Source organism: Orcinus orca, chromosome 14 (genome assembly GCF_937001465.1).
Source record: "Orcinus orca chromosome 14, mOrcOrc1.1, whole genome shotgun sequence".
In the NCBI taxonomy this organism is placed as follows: Eukaryota; Metazoa; Chordata; class Mammalia; order Artiodactyla; family Delphinidae; genus Orcinus; species Orcinus orca.
The window spans coordinates 89,336,480-89,350,629 of NC_064572.1; the positions used below are offsets into that span (position 1 = coordinate 89,336,480).

Consider the following 14,150-nt stretch of genomic DNA (forward strand, 5'->3'; position numbering starts at 1 on the left):
ATAGGGTCTTCCTACTGATGCCACCAACTGTGTTCACGCGACTCCCAGCACATGGCCGGGCTCTGCCCACGCGCGTGTGCAAAGACCAGCCAGACTGTGTGCTGCCCGCACCCGTCCTTCCCTGTAACAAGGGAGAGGAACTCGTATAAAAAAAACAACAAAGGGACACTTCTTTGAAAAGCAGCCGATAAAGGGACTTTCCTGGCCGTCCAGTGGTTAGGAGACTGCGTGCTTCCACTGCAGGGGTCACGGGTTCGATCCCTGGCTGGGGAACTAAGATCCCGCAAGCCGTGCAGCGTGGCCACAAAGCAAAGCAAAGAAGCAAAAGCAGCAGATACAGTAAAAAATGCAGTTCTGCTGATGGCTCTTCCCCAGGAGCCGCTCCGGACCGGCCCTGCTTCCTCTGCCGCGTGCAGCGCTCGGAGGACCGAGCCCGTGCTCGGTGCCCGGCTGGGCCAGAGCCCATTCACAGACCCCCAGGCTGGTCCCCGCCGCTCGCGACGCGAGAGCAGATGTTCCAGGTTGCTGCCCTGAAACGGGCTGACTCTTCAGGCCTTGGCCGCACGGCAGTTCCTGTAGCTAAAAGCTCTCTGAATTGGGGAGAATCCCTCCGTGCAGCGTATGTCCGACCTGGGCCTCATCCCCTGGAGCCGGGGTCCCCCGCCTGCATGCGGTCAGGGGCTAGAAGGGGGGCAGGTCCCCGAGGGCACAGGGGCTTCACAGAGCAGGTGGTGCAGGCTGGAGGCTCCTGTCTGGGAGGAGAGACTCTGGTTGAGCCTGGCAGCATGTGGAGGGAGGCGGGCTGCTGGAGGGGCGTCCACGGGGGCGTCACTGTGCAGTGGCCTATTTCCACGCCTCCTTCCGGGACGCTTCCTCCAGCTTTCCACCTGACTTTGCATAAGCTCTCAGGCTTCAGCAGGGCAGCCTGCAGAGACAGAAGGCGCTCCCAGCCCGGGGGGTGGGCAGGGGGGCTGCTAAGACGAATGGGACTCTGGGAGGCTGCCGTGGTCCCTGGCAGATTGGGACAGAGGCCCTTCCATGCCCGAGGACGCCAGTCTCTCCGAGGGTGTGTGACCAGGCCGCTCCGCTGCATAAACTCAAGTCAGCATTGGGCTGGTTGGTACAGTTTTCCGCGGCGTTCTTTGGCATCTGTGGAGAGGGTCTCTCACGCATCAGTCAGTCCTGTATTTTCTCAGCACTAAGTTTTGATCTATTGACGGTCTTCTCAGGGTCTCTTGATGTCGGGTTAAGGTACATGGGTGCCCCCCTTCTGCAGCGGGTTCTGTCGGATTTGGGATATCACGTTGTGCGGCAAGAAGGTGATGCCTTTAAGTGCAAACGGATTCAGGGACGTGCAGTGAAACCGCCATTCGCCGGCACCGGAGCAGCGGTGGGGATCCCACCCCCCTTCCCCCGCACGCGTGTAGGATGCTGGGGCCTTCGCGGCGTGTGCCGGGTCCACCAGCATGCTGCCTGCGAGACAGTGGACGTGAGCTGGTCTGAGGGCCGTCAGGAGAGAAGGTCCCAAAGTGTCCACCATGGGGAGAGCAGGAGGGAAGCCCAGCCTTGGGCGAGGCCCCGAAGGACCGCTGCTGCCCCTCCTGCGGGAGCAGATGGCATGGACCCCCGCTGCGGTGGGGTTTAGGAAGAAGTCTCGGGCCAGGTCAGCAGCCATGTGTCAGCTCCCAGGCTTGGCCGACTGTCGGTGAGCAGACTGCATCCAGCTCGCTGGAGACCCCGCCCAGCCACGTCTCAGGTGCTCACGACCCTTGGTGTGACCGAGGGGGCCGTCGAGGCGAATCACGTGGCACAGCGGGCCCACCTCTGGTGCTGACTTCCCCTCTGGTTGCCCATTGTGGCGGGGCTGGGGGCATCCCAGGCCTCTGATTGACCTTCCCAAATGGCCGGCCTGCTCCTCCATCCAGGAACCTGTCACACAGGCTTCGTGGCTGCCGAGGATGCCCGTCATGGCTCTGCACCTGGGGACCCAGGATGGCGTTCAGGGTCCTTTGGTGTCAGGGTCCCCTCAGACCCCACATCCGCAGCCTCCCCCGGGGGTCACTGTGGTCGACAGCTGCGGGCCTCTGGGGAGGCACTGGGGGCCGTTTATTCCTGATCCTGGTGGCGATACCCCGTCATCACGTGGGCCGGGGGTCTGGGACGTGCCTTAGAGCTGGTGACCGGTGACGAGGCGAATTCCTCCCCCGTGGTTTCTGGCTTGCGAGCACCAGCTCCCAGTTGTGTTTCAGTTGTGCCCATCTTTTCACGGCTGAGTGGTATCCCATCATATGTATATATATAAACCACATCTTCTTTATCCACTTGTCCACCTGTCGTTTCCTCTGGGCAAAGCCACCTTGCTGGCTAACTGCACAGTGCCTGCAGTGACCCTGCTGTTCCCACCACCCACCCGCCCCTCGTCACCATCCACCACCAATGAGGCTGCGGCACCCGAGGGCCCGTGTCCACCAGCAGTGGGGCACTTGCCCTGCTGGATGATGAGCAAGCCACTTCCAGAATCCCCCCCCGGGCTCCGGAATCCCACCCCGGGCTCCAGAATCCCCCCGAGGCTGCCCTCCACGGCCACGGCTGGAACCAGCTCTCTGGGATGAGATCCTCCCTCCCCAAGGCAGCCCCGGGACAAGGCCGTGTGTGGGGCGTGTATTTTAGAAGGGATCCCAGGGAACAGGAAGGGCCGGGAAGGACAGCCAGGGAAGGGGCGCGCAGGGGCACCACATGGGGGCTGCTGGCAGCTGGTCACTGCTGTGCACACTTCTGGGTGGACCCCCCTGGAGCCGAGCTGCGGGAGGATGGACAGAGGGACGTGCGTGCAGCAGGAAGCCCGCGTCGCCCAGACGCTGCCTCGCTGGCTCGTCTCAGGACAGAGGGGACAGAGCACAGCACTCGCACCCCCGCTGGCACGGTGAGCTGGCACTCACCCTCCCAGCCATTGCGTGTGGCCTCCCCGGCCTGTCTGTGGCCTCACACGAGGCCGTCTCTCCTTCTTCCTCACGCGGCCGGTTGTGCGCCCTGGGGCTGGGCACCCATGGCAGGAACAAGGGCAGCTGTGTCCTGTGTTTTTAACCCCATGAAAAGGGCGTTCTGTCCAGTTCCAGCCTGGGACAAACGCCCACCTCACTGACCCGGCCTGAATGCGCCTATTCTTTCCTACGGCTTCGGACAAACGCGCCCATTAGAGCCGAGCACAGTGGTGCTGTGTTCAGTGCACGGGCTGGTGGGGGACCTGCAGCACGGGGGGGGGGGTCGCGTGGCACCCCAGCAGGAGGACCACGCGGCGGGCCGCTCTGGGCCAGGTAGGGGTTCTGCCAGCTCCATCCTAGCACCTGCGTGTAAGCCCCGCCTCCACCCTTCCCAGGTTATTGAGTGAGGGCCCAACGCAGGTGCCTTGGGGCTGCGTGACGGCGAGTGTGCCTCATGGTCTGCTGACGATGGGATTCGGACCCTTGTGAGAGCAGCAGGCATGTGGGCGTGGTCAGGGCCTGGGCGCAGATTGGGAATGATTTCAGGTGCAAGGCTGCTTCCACCTGGTGAAGGATCTGCTTAGCATCTGTGGGTGGAAATGCAAACTGGGGGCCGAGGAGTTAATTTCTGATGTTGCGCTTGACAGGGACTCTGGAACTAGTTAACGCCCGGGGTTGTGTTACCTGCAGAGAGGGCACAGGTGTGCCGGGGCCCCAGGTGCGCGGTGTGCGTGGCCTCGTGAGGGCGGAGGGCGGCGAGGCTCAGGTCAGCGAGCAAGGGCGCTGCCTCCCCGGGGAGGGAGGCGCCCCACACGCGCTCAGGAGGCGACGCTCAGAGACGCTGGACCCACAGGTGAAGCCGCAGAGATGCTCCCTGCCATCCTCCTTGCGTGCTCCGTGTGTCACATGGGCTTTTATGTGGAGGCGTGTGTGGAAGGACTCATAAAACCAGCCACGTGAAGCAGTGGGGCGGGGACACACAGGTTGCTGGAAAGACATGTTTGGTCCCGATGGGAGGAGCGCTTGGAAACAGAACTTCGGCCCTGAATTCCACCGACGAGCCACCGGTCCAGCTCCAGAGGACCCAGCTTCTGTCTCGTGTCATGGCTCAGCTGCGGTGCCCGTGCTAGAACATTCTTTGGTTCTGCTGGACTTCCCCGCAGGAGGGGGCAGAGCCCTTCTTTCCCAGCCAGCTCTCCTCCGGAGGCGTCTGGTGCTGCCGGGCCCGGCGAACAGAGAGGTCGGCGTCCCAGGAGCGGGCCGGGTGGTGGCCTGGGTGAAGCGTCCCCCAGCTCACCCTGGGCCCGCGGAGGGTGCGTCTCGCCTTGATGTGAGCTGAGATTGGCCAGGTCTTCCTCCTTCCTGGAGGGAGGTTTACTGAGGACGAAGGTGTGAATGATCACCTGTCCAGGTCAGGAGGGACCTTGAAAACACCAATGTTCATGTATTTTGAAGGAAAGCCGGTGTCGTACGCGGTAACTACGGCCACACGCGGGTGATCAAGCTGTCCTGGGGAGGAAGCCAGGGGCTCAGGCCTCCGCGTCTGTCCCTCCCAGTGGGTCTGCGCTGTCCCCTCCCCGGGCCTGGAGGGCAGCCCCTCAGGGGGTCTGACCTCAAGGATGGCACTGGAGCTGCCCGGTCTCCAGGAAGCTGCAAGAGGGGCCTCAGGATGGGCATGGCGGCCGCAAGTTTGCGGCAGGGCAGAGGCAGGTGGGCAGTCGGAGCTGCGGCTCGGAGCAGGGGCCCGGCCGGGGTTCCCAGGCTCCACCACTGCCCGTGCGTCCGCTCTTCCTGCCGGGCTCATGCACGGGGCTCAGATTCCAGGACAAAGCTGACTTTACCTGGAGAACCAGAGGGTATTGGGAAGTGGACATTTTTTTAAAGCTTTTTGTGTCAGGGTAGAGCTGCTGCTTAAGAAGTAAATGGAGTTGCTGGCGAGACAGCCAACAAAGATAGAGACTCTCTCCTTCCCACATGCCCTAGAATGCAGGATGGAAGTAACCGGAATTCTCCCCGGCTCATTTTACAGGGGAGGGTGGGAGGGAGGGAGAGGGAGAGAAAGAAAGGAGGGAGGGAGAATGGATCTGGGAGTCAGAAGAGAAGGCTGCCCACTGCCCCTTCCCGCTCTCCTGGCCAAGCTGGGAGCCATGGGCTGTGGCTATGGGTGGGAGGGGGGCTGCTGTCCCAGGGCCAGGGGCCCGCACCTTCATGCCCACGTGGGAAAGGAAAGAGGAGGCAAGACTTTGCTGGAGGAACTGGGACTCGGCCCTGGCGCAGTGCTCAGACCCCTCCTGAGCGTGGACCGTAGCACCCACCAGCACCAAGAGGTGACCGGGGACCTTGTCTCTGTCTGCTCCCTTCGGCTGGGGAGAACACTTTAGGGAGAGTTGGAAGAGCCAGGTCTGTGCCTCTCCCTCGTTTGAGGCCCAGTCAGGAGGAATGGAAAGATGGGTCCAGGCAGGTGATCCTGGGGTGGGGTGGGACGGAAGCAGACACAGGCCAGCTCCGGAAGGACAGGGAGAAAACACTGCGATTATTCGAGCAGATGCAGGAAAACTGTTTGATAAATTGCAATATCCATTCACAATTTAAAAACAAACTGTGCGCTTAGCACATTTGCAACGCGGATACATTCTTTAACCTGATGAAAGGGGACCTACCAGAATCCTGCGGCAATGTGGTACGTGATGGGGGACCGAGCACTTCTCCTCAAGAAAGAACACAAGAGAAAGATGCAAATATCATTACTTCTCCTCAACAGTGTATGGAGGTCGCACCCAGCACGGGAACATGGGAGAAACAGTGTGAAAGTATGAAGATGGGAAAGGAAGAGACAAAACTGCCCTTCTCAAGAGAATGAAATGAAATTTCAGCACGTTGCTGGCACAAGGTCAATATAAAAGAATCAATAGTGTTCCTGTCAGCCCTCGTCCTGCCGGTTATGTGACGACAGTGACGCTAACACACAAATGCCTTTCACGATAGGAGTGCAAATACTTGGCACCCAAGGGATAAGTGTGTCAAAAGTTGTGCAAAACCTTTTGGAGAAAATGATACAGCTTCCTTGAAAGACACTTTAAAAAGTCTTAAGTGGGCTTCCCTGGTGGCGCAGTGGTTGAGAGTCTGCCTGCCGATGCAGGGGACGCGGGTTCGTGCCCCGGTCCGGGAAGATCCCACATGCCGCGAAGCGGCTGGGCCCGTGAGCCATGGCCGCTGAGCCTGCGCGTCTGGAGCCTGTGCTCTGCAACGGGAGAGGCCACAACAGTGAGAGGCCCGCGTACCGCCAAAAAAAAAAAAAAAAAAAGTCCTAAGTAAGTGGAGGACTATACTATGTCCACGCACAAAAAGACTGCAGCACCTTACGTTCCTGCCCCAAGTGCACAAGCGTTCTCGTTTCTCCACATCCTCGCCAGCACTCGTTGTGTCTGCTTTATGTGTTTTTAGTAGCCATCCTGATGGACGTGAGGTGGTGTCTGATTGCATTTCCCTGATGATTCGTGATGTTGAGCATCTTTTCACGTGCTTATTGGCTTTTTGTCTTCTTTGAAGGAATGTCTATGCAAGTCCTTTGCCTGTTTTTTAATCTAGTTGTGTTTTTGTTGTTGAGTTTTAGGAGTTCTCTCTATATTCTAGATACTAATCCCTTATCAGATTTATGATTTGCAAATATGTTCTCCCATTTTATGAGTTGCCTTTCTACTCTGTGGATAGTGTCTTTTGATGCACAGATTTTTTAAAATTTTCATGAAGTTCAATCTGTCCATTTTTTTCTTTTGTTACCTGTGCCTTTGGTGTCCAAGAAATCATTTTAAAGTCCAATGTCGTGAAGCTTTTGTCCTATATTTTCTTCTAAAAGTTTTATTGTTTTAGGTCTTACATTTAGGTCCTTGATCTGTTTCGAGTTAATTTTTGTATATAGTGCGAGGTAAGGTCCAACTTCATCCTTTTGCATGTGGATAGCCAGTTTTCCCAGCACCCTTTGTTGAAAAGTCTATCCTTTCTCTAATGAATGGTCTTGGCACCCTTGTCAAAAATGATTTGACCACGTATGCGAGCTCTCTATTCGAGCCCATTGGTCTGTGTGTCTGTCTTTAGTTCACACGCTTGCTTTTAAACATAGAAATGAAGTCATTTTACAGCTGGCTTTTAAAAAACTTAACACTGTTGTTTATGTGTCTCCGTGTCAGTACGTACACTCATGCCACGTTAAAGAGTGCCGTTGTGTTGGGGTTCACGTGTGTCCCTTGTTTTTGTAAATACCTGTTGGACATTTAGGAGGCTTCCAGTTGTTCACTGGTGTGTTATGGGCAATGTTGTCATAATTATCCTTAATTGAGTTTTATTTAAGGTGCTCAGAGCAGTGCCTGGCACAGGCTAAGTGCTATAAATGTATCTGCTAAATAAAACCTGTACAAACGCCATTACGATATCACTTCCTCAGGATACACTCTTAGAAGCCACGTTTCCGGGTTAAAGCACACGCACTTTCAGAGGGTCACCACCTGCTGTCTCCCTCTCACCTGCGTGGAGCCGCCCTGAGATGGGGCCAGGCGTGGGGCCTGAGCAGACCACACAGGGTGGGGGCGTTCTCGTGTCAGGGCGTTCTCGTGTCAGGGCCCAGGCGTGCCCCTTGCAGGGTTTGGATCTTGGTCTCCAGAGCCGCAGCCCTCTCCCCATCCCCAGTTTGCATCCCGGCTCCAGCCCCTGCCAGTGGGGTGATCGTGGGCAAATGTCCTGGTCTCGTGGGGCCTCGGTTCCCACACTCCCGTGCGGCCTCAGTGTCTGTCCTGCAGGGCAGTGTGTGCAAGGCCCCTGCACCCCAGTCCTGTCTCCTTGACCAGTCAGAGCAGCTGGACTCTGAGTGCCCTGCAGCTTGGAAGCCACGGAGAACCTGCCTTTTCTAGAGCACCGGCGAGGTTGCACTTTGCTTCTCCCGAGCAGGGTCATTACGGAATATGGCTGGAATGACGGAGGGCGAGCTCGTGCGCTCGTCTATCACACTCGTGCTGGCCGTGTTTGATTCATTTCTGTGTTTTCATTCTTCAGAGTTTAATGGATACTAATGCCTTCTATCACCTCACCATTAAGACAAAAATACCCTTGAAGTGGAAGTTCATATTACTGACCTTATAGCTACATGGATCCAGAGGGGATTCTCTAAGGGAAAGGGGCCGGAGTGCCGTCCTGCAGTGCCGGACACGGAGGGGAGCGTCGTGGGCAGAGCCGTCAGCATCACCTGTCCGACCTTCACTCGCCTTTTCCTGGAGGATGTGGCCAGACCAGCCGAGTCCAGGTTTCCCTCCTGTGTGAGCACAGAGAAAAGCCGCTTTCAGATTCCCATCTACATGGCATCGCTTCCCCCGGCCCCGCCCGCGTCATCCCCACAGCCTCTGAATGGAGCACGCCCTGCGTGCGGGTAGCATCTCCAAGCTCTGGCTCCAGCTCCAGAGAGCTTAGCGATCCTGCTTAGAAACGGCCGGGAGCTGGTCCCTCCCCCTGGATGTAGTCACCTTGTGGTAAATTCCATCTGAAAGAGGAGCTGAGCGCTTTGCTGAGTCACAGAACCCTCAGAGCTGATTGCACAAGCCGGGCTGAGCGCCGAGGAGCTGAGAGCGCTTCCCAGGGCCAGATGAAGGCGGAGGAGCTCCGGGTGTAAGTGCTTCGCTTTCGGACGCTGCAGGGCTCTGCTGTGTTCAGCTGGGCCTGAGGGCTTTTTGCGGGGGTTTATCCCATTTGAATTGGCTTCTGCATTTAGTGTGCGCACAGATGTAGCCGGAAAGTTCACAGGGGCGGGGGAGGGGATATGTTATCTTACCTGTGCAGAGGGCCTCACGGAAGAAAGTGTTCCATCTGCCTTTTGTACGTTTGTGCTCCCGAGTGCTTTCGGGCGAGGGCTGGGCCTGCTCCCTCAGGGCACTAGGCTTCTCTTCTTAAACACGGGGTTTCTTTGATCCGCGCTCAGTGCTGGAGCCTGTCCTCATGGCAGCTGTGGGGTGGAGGGATGCTGGCTGTGCCTGCCCTTAGTGCTGGGTGCGGCGAGCACCCCGGGCACAGCTGGGAGGCCCCGCCGGCTCCCTCGTCCTGGCTGGGGTGGGGTGAAGGGGGCTCCTGGGCCCTGTTTTCTTTTTCAATAACAGGTGTGTTTAGGGCTCCCTCCTGCCCTTTGGAGGGATGCTATCTTCTCTTTAAAACTTAATCAAGAATCACAGTCTGTCCGTTGACATTGCTTCTCGTGCCAGGAACTCAAGTGTTACAGCTTATTATCTGATTTCCAACGTTTTTCCTTGAAAGAAGCGGGTGTTACTGCATATTGTGCCTCGGTGTCTCCAGTTCAGAGAAAGTCAGAGGTTGATTGGGGCTGGCAGGGTTTGGTGGAAAGAACATCACAGGGAATTTGGTCAAACGTAAACTGTTTTGATATGTATTGAGTTGTGAATGCGGCTCCCTGGGAGGCTGTGTAAGTGGGGCTACAGCTGTAAATACTGTTGCCGTTGATTCTGCCGTTGGTTCAAAACCCAAGTTTTGAGGATATTTGAGGACATTCTCAGTAGATCTAAGCCTTTGAACAGATCAGTTGTAAATTCTAGCCTAGTTCCCGAGGGGCGCAGCACAGCAGAAAAGGAGAGCTGGCCATGGCGTGGCTTCCGTTTCTCTCTACAGCATTGCCAGCGGAAGGCCGGCCTTCATACGAGCTGCTCTGGGGATTTCAGAAAGTAGATAAATGCGCAGAGGATGGTGCGTTCATTCCTAGCCGAGGCCCAAGTGCATCTGTATCTAAGCCTCTTTCCTTGGTTCTGGGATGCTCTGAGGGCTCACCTGTTAAATCCAAGCGCCACATGCACCTGACTCGGTCCTGTTACCTGGCAGACGACCCTGGGAAGACCCACCACCTTGAGATCCTACCTGACAATATGGGGCCAGCCGGGTGGCAGTCCCGTGGCCAGGGAGCTGGGGAAGAGGGAAGAGCTCCTCGTCAGCCCCCGGATCGCGGAACTCGCTGCCGCGAGAGAAGCGTGAGCGTCCTGCCGACGCTCTTGGCGGCTCATCTGGACCGTGGGCTCCTGTGAACTGGGGATCCCATTCAGGGCAGATGCCACATCTTTTTGGTTTTCCCTGCTCCTTAGTTTCCAGACAATCAAACCAGATGTGAAGTGGGTGGCGACGTTACGTTTCCACTCAGACCCTGAAACAGCCCTGTCCAGCACAGGATTGGGAAAGTCCAGGACTCGGGCCACAGCGACAGTACCTCTTTTTGAGGCTGTCATCCCCAGTCTTCCTCCTTCGAGCAGGTGCATTTTCTGCCTCAGAGGCGCCGGCTGTGGGTCCCGCACCCCATGGCCAGCTGTGCTTCAGAGCCCCAGGCCCACGTGCTGCCCGCCCTGCCCCCACCCTCCACAGGCCTGCCCTGTCGGGTGCTCGCCAGGCCCTCGGGCGCTGGGCTGGTACTTGCCGCCCCTTAGACACCTCAGGCGGACACCTGAGGACAGACCCGTGGTCGTCGCTTTCCACGCGGCACAGCCAACAGGTGGTGGGCGGGGGGAGTCGTGGGAAACCACACCAGAGCCACAGAGGATGGGGTCGGGGGCAGCCTGGCTCAAAGCGAAGCCCAGGCCTGGCGGAGGGAAGGCGTTCCATGCTGGGGCTCCTGTCCCACTCAGGATGGAGGCTGGGACTCGACAGGGAGGTCCGGAAGGTTCAAGGCCGAGAGCCCTCGTGGATTCAGGTAACCTTCATGCAATGTGGGCTGGTGATGTTGAGGTTGCAGCTGCACCCGTCAGTAGCTCCCTGCTAGGTGAGCGTTATCCCACCCCGAGGGGCGTTTTCCGTGCCCTGTGAGCTGACGTACAGTCTCTCTGAGCCGCTGCCTTTCCTAGAACTCTGCCTCCCTGGTGGTTGGTTGACCCAGTATGACTTTGGCTTTGAAGAACCACCCGGGCCTTCCTGCCTGGGAGAACGCTGTGTGCGCATCCGCCGGTGGTGGGCGGTGGGCACGGGGGCAGGGGGACAAGGCCGGGGGAGGAGGCTGGTGGTCCGGAGGGGCGTGTGTCTGCGTCGTGCTACTGGGTGTCACCTGAGCTCCGGCACTCCCTCTGGATGATGGGGGTGGGTCGGAACAGGAAGGGCGTTGGAACCCGTCACATTCATGCTGAGGTCCCCCCAGACAGACCTTTCTGTAGGTCGTTTGTCTTCCGGAGATGGACTCCGTTCAGGAAGAGTTGGACTATTTCTGAAGCACAGAGGGGCGTTGCCGCGGTTTTGCACGTTTGGTCTGAGGTTCATCCGAGGGCAGGGCCCCCTGGTGGTGTAGCCGATGCGTGCACTTCAGAGTTCTATTAAAAAGCAGAATTGGCTTGTACTGTGCTCTGATCTCAGGGCAGAAAAGGCAAAACCCAAGGCCAGAAGGACCTTCTGGCGGCGTTTACCAGACAGAGAGGCAGGGACTCGGGGTGGTTCACCAAGCCCATTGCTGCCGCTTCTCCACGTGGGCCTCTGTGGGATCAGGCCCCACGAGACACGGGGGTGGGGGGACAGTCTCAGCCAACTGGGGAGTCCACAGCCTGCCCAGCGCCCCAGAGAGGGACCCGGCAAGCCGCCGACGGCCCACTGATGACGTGCCATTGTAGTGCGTCCCCCCCGCCCCCCGTGGGTGTATCCAGCCGGAATCGCCGGTCTAAACAGGGCTGTCATCCTCTGAAAGCGCTTCTTACTGCCCTACTGCTTTTTAAACTCTTTCGACCACTGATTCCTATGCATCGCCTCTGCTCTGTGAAGCGGAGCTGCCTAGCCTAGACCTTCCACTGGCTTTCATCCCTTCATTCATTTATTGTTATGTTCCTGTTCGTCCAAAGGAAGGGGAACCCAGCTCTGAAGCTGGCCTCAGCGCCTGCCTTTCCACACTTTCAGGGCTGTTACTTTAGTTTAGGAAGAGCCCCGGAGCCCCACGCGGGCTTCCTCGTCGCGGTGGTGTCATGGTACCAGGCTGGGGCGGTTGTAATATTTGCTGAGAAAACCTGGAGAAGACAGAGGAGGCGGCTTCTTCTGTGACAGGCAAGGCTCAGAAACACAGGCACCAGGTCCACACCTTCCACTGACGAGGGAGGAGTGGTTTCCTCCCCATCCGGGGAGCCCCCAGGCCACCCAGCATCCGCCCGTCACAATCGTGAGCCGCCTCTCAGGGCCCTGGTGGGACAGTGATGCCTTCTGAGCTCCAGAAGACCATCGGCTGTGTTTTCTTTATGAAACAGGCTTTGTGGTTTTGTTTAGTTTTTTTGTTTGTTTGTTTTTTAATTTTTTTTATTTATTTATTTTTGGCTGTGTTGGGTCTTCGTTTCTGTGCGAGGGCTTTCTCTAGTTCTGGCGAGCAGGGGCCACTCTTCATCGCGATGCGAGGGCCTCTCACGGTCGCGGCCTCTCTTGTTGCGGAGCACAGGCTCCAGACGCGCAGGCTCAGTAATTGTGGCTCACGGGCCCAGGTGCTTCGCGGCATGTGGGATCTTCCCAGACCAGGGCTCGAACCCATGTCCCCTGCATCGGCAGGCAGATTCTCAACCACTGCGCCACCAGGGAAGCCCTGTGGTTTTGTTTTTTAATATTTATTTCTTTCTTTGGTTGCACCGGGTCCGAGTTGCAGCAGGCAGGCTCCTTAGTTGCAGCTCGCCTGCTCCTTAGTTGCAGCACGTGGGCTCCTTAGTTGCGGCTCGTGTGTGGGATCTAGTTCCCCGACCAGGATCGAGCCCAGGCCCCCTGCATTGGGAGCTTGGAGTCATATCCACTGTACCACCAATGGATAAGTCCCTATGAAACAGTTTTGTTTTTTTTAGTTTCATAAAACAAATACATTCTCATTATGGGAACTTTAAAAATATCTAGAAAAGAAAAAAGATAAAAAATAATCACATTCTTCCAAGGTAAATTATTACCCACAAGACAAATTATTAAAATTTTGGAATATCTTCCTTTTCCTTTTTTCTGTTTTTTTTGCATTTTTATGATCATCCTATCAATTACAGTTTTGTTTTCTGTCTCTTCCCCTTACATGAGATACTCATTTTCCCTTTTAGAGTAATTCTTATTAAGCATGATATTTCCTTGTGCAGCAACTTAATTCATAGGTATTGAGGTTCTTTTCAGGTTTTCACTATTATAAATAACATAGCATTGAACATTTCTGAGCGTAAAGTTTTCTCTGTATTTAGAATGACCTCTTTGGGTTAGAATCCGAGATATGAAATTCCTAGGTTAAAAGTTAGCAGCACTTTTAAGATTTAAAATTTCATATCACCATATTGCTTTCCAAAAGAACCACACCAGTTAACCTGTCTCATCAGTGATACCAAAACCACCAATTAGCATATCATGTATGGCTTTGAAACTTCTTTTTTTAATGGTTAAATAGGGTAAGTTTTGACATGTATACGCCTGCCAAGCCGTCTCCACAGTCAAGATGGTGAACATGACCATCACAGCTGAAGTTTTCTTTCGTCTTTGCATCCCTTCCTTCCTATTCCCCCTGGCAACGCACCATGTCGCCAGGCAACCACTGATCTGTTTCTGTCATTATAGACTAGTTTATATTTTCTAGAATTGCATTTAAATGCAATTATATATAGTATGTTTCTATTTAGATCTGACCTTTTCCAGTCCGCATAATTGTTTTGAGATTTATTGTTGCATGTATCAATAGTTTATTATTATTATTTTTTTTGCTGAGCAGTGTTCCATTGTATGGATGTACCCTAGTTTGGCGCCTGGATTTTGGGTTGCTTCCACGTTTTTCTATTACAAAGGAAGCTACTAGGAGCATTCCTGTGCAAATCTCTGTACAGACACATGCTTCCAGTCCCCTTGGGCAGACACCCAGGCTGGATGATATTGTAGGTGTGTGTTTAACTTTTTAAGAAACTACCAAAGTGTTTTCCAAAGTGGTTGAACCATTTGCATTCCCACCAGCATGTCTGAGAGGTCCCGGTGTCCCTCACCCTCGCCAACGCATGGTGTGGGCAGGCTCCTTGTTTTAGCCATTCCAATAGGTGTGCAGTGGTCTTCTCTCTGTCTCTCCTTTTCTCCTGATCAGTCTTTGCAGAGATTGGTCAGTATTTTTATCTTCAAAAACCCTTTCATTAATTTTTTCTCTTGTGTATCTGTCTTCAAATTTATTGATTCCTACTA

At 55.7% G+C, this 14,150-nt stretch overlaps 2 protein-coding genes across 32 annotated transcripts in view; one reads left to right on the top strand and one right to left on the bottom strand.

The window, feature by feature from the left end:
* Positions 1–14,150, bottom strand: part of BNIP3 (BCL2 interacting protein 3) — a 547,174-nt gene that overhangs the window by 48,500 nt on the left and 484,524 nt on the right. The gene's annotated exons all lie outside the window — the stretch shown is intronic.
* Positions 1–14,150, top strand: part of JAKMIP3 (Janus kinase and microtubule interacting protein 3) — a 105,781-nt gene that overhangs the window by 13,668 nt on the left and 77,963 nt on the right. The window contains exon 3 of one of the 30 annotated variants that reach the window (XM_049697493.1): positions 8,028–8,633. The exons of the other annotated variants lie outside the window; for them this stretch is intronic. The gene's annotated coding sequence lies outside the window, so the exon portion shown is untranslated. The remainder of the gene's footprint in view (positions 1–8,027; positions 8,634–14,150) is intronic. 30 annotated transcript variants of the gene reach the window in all.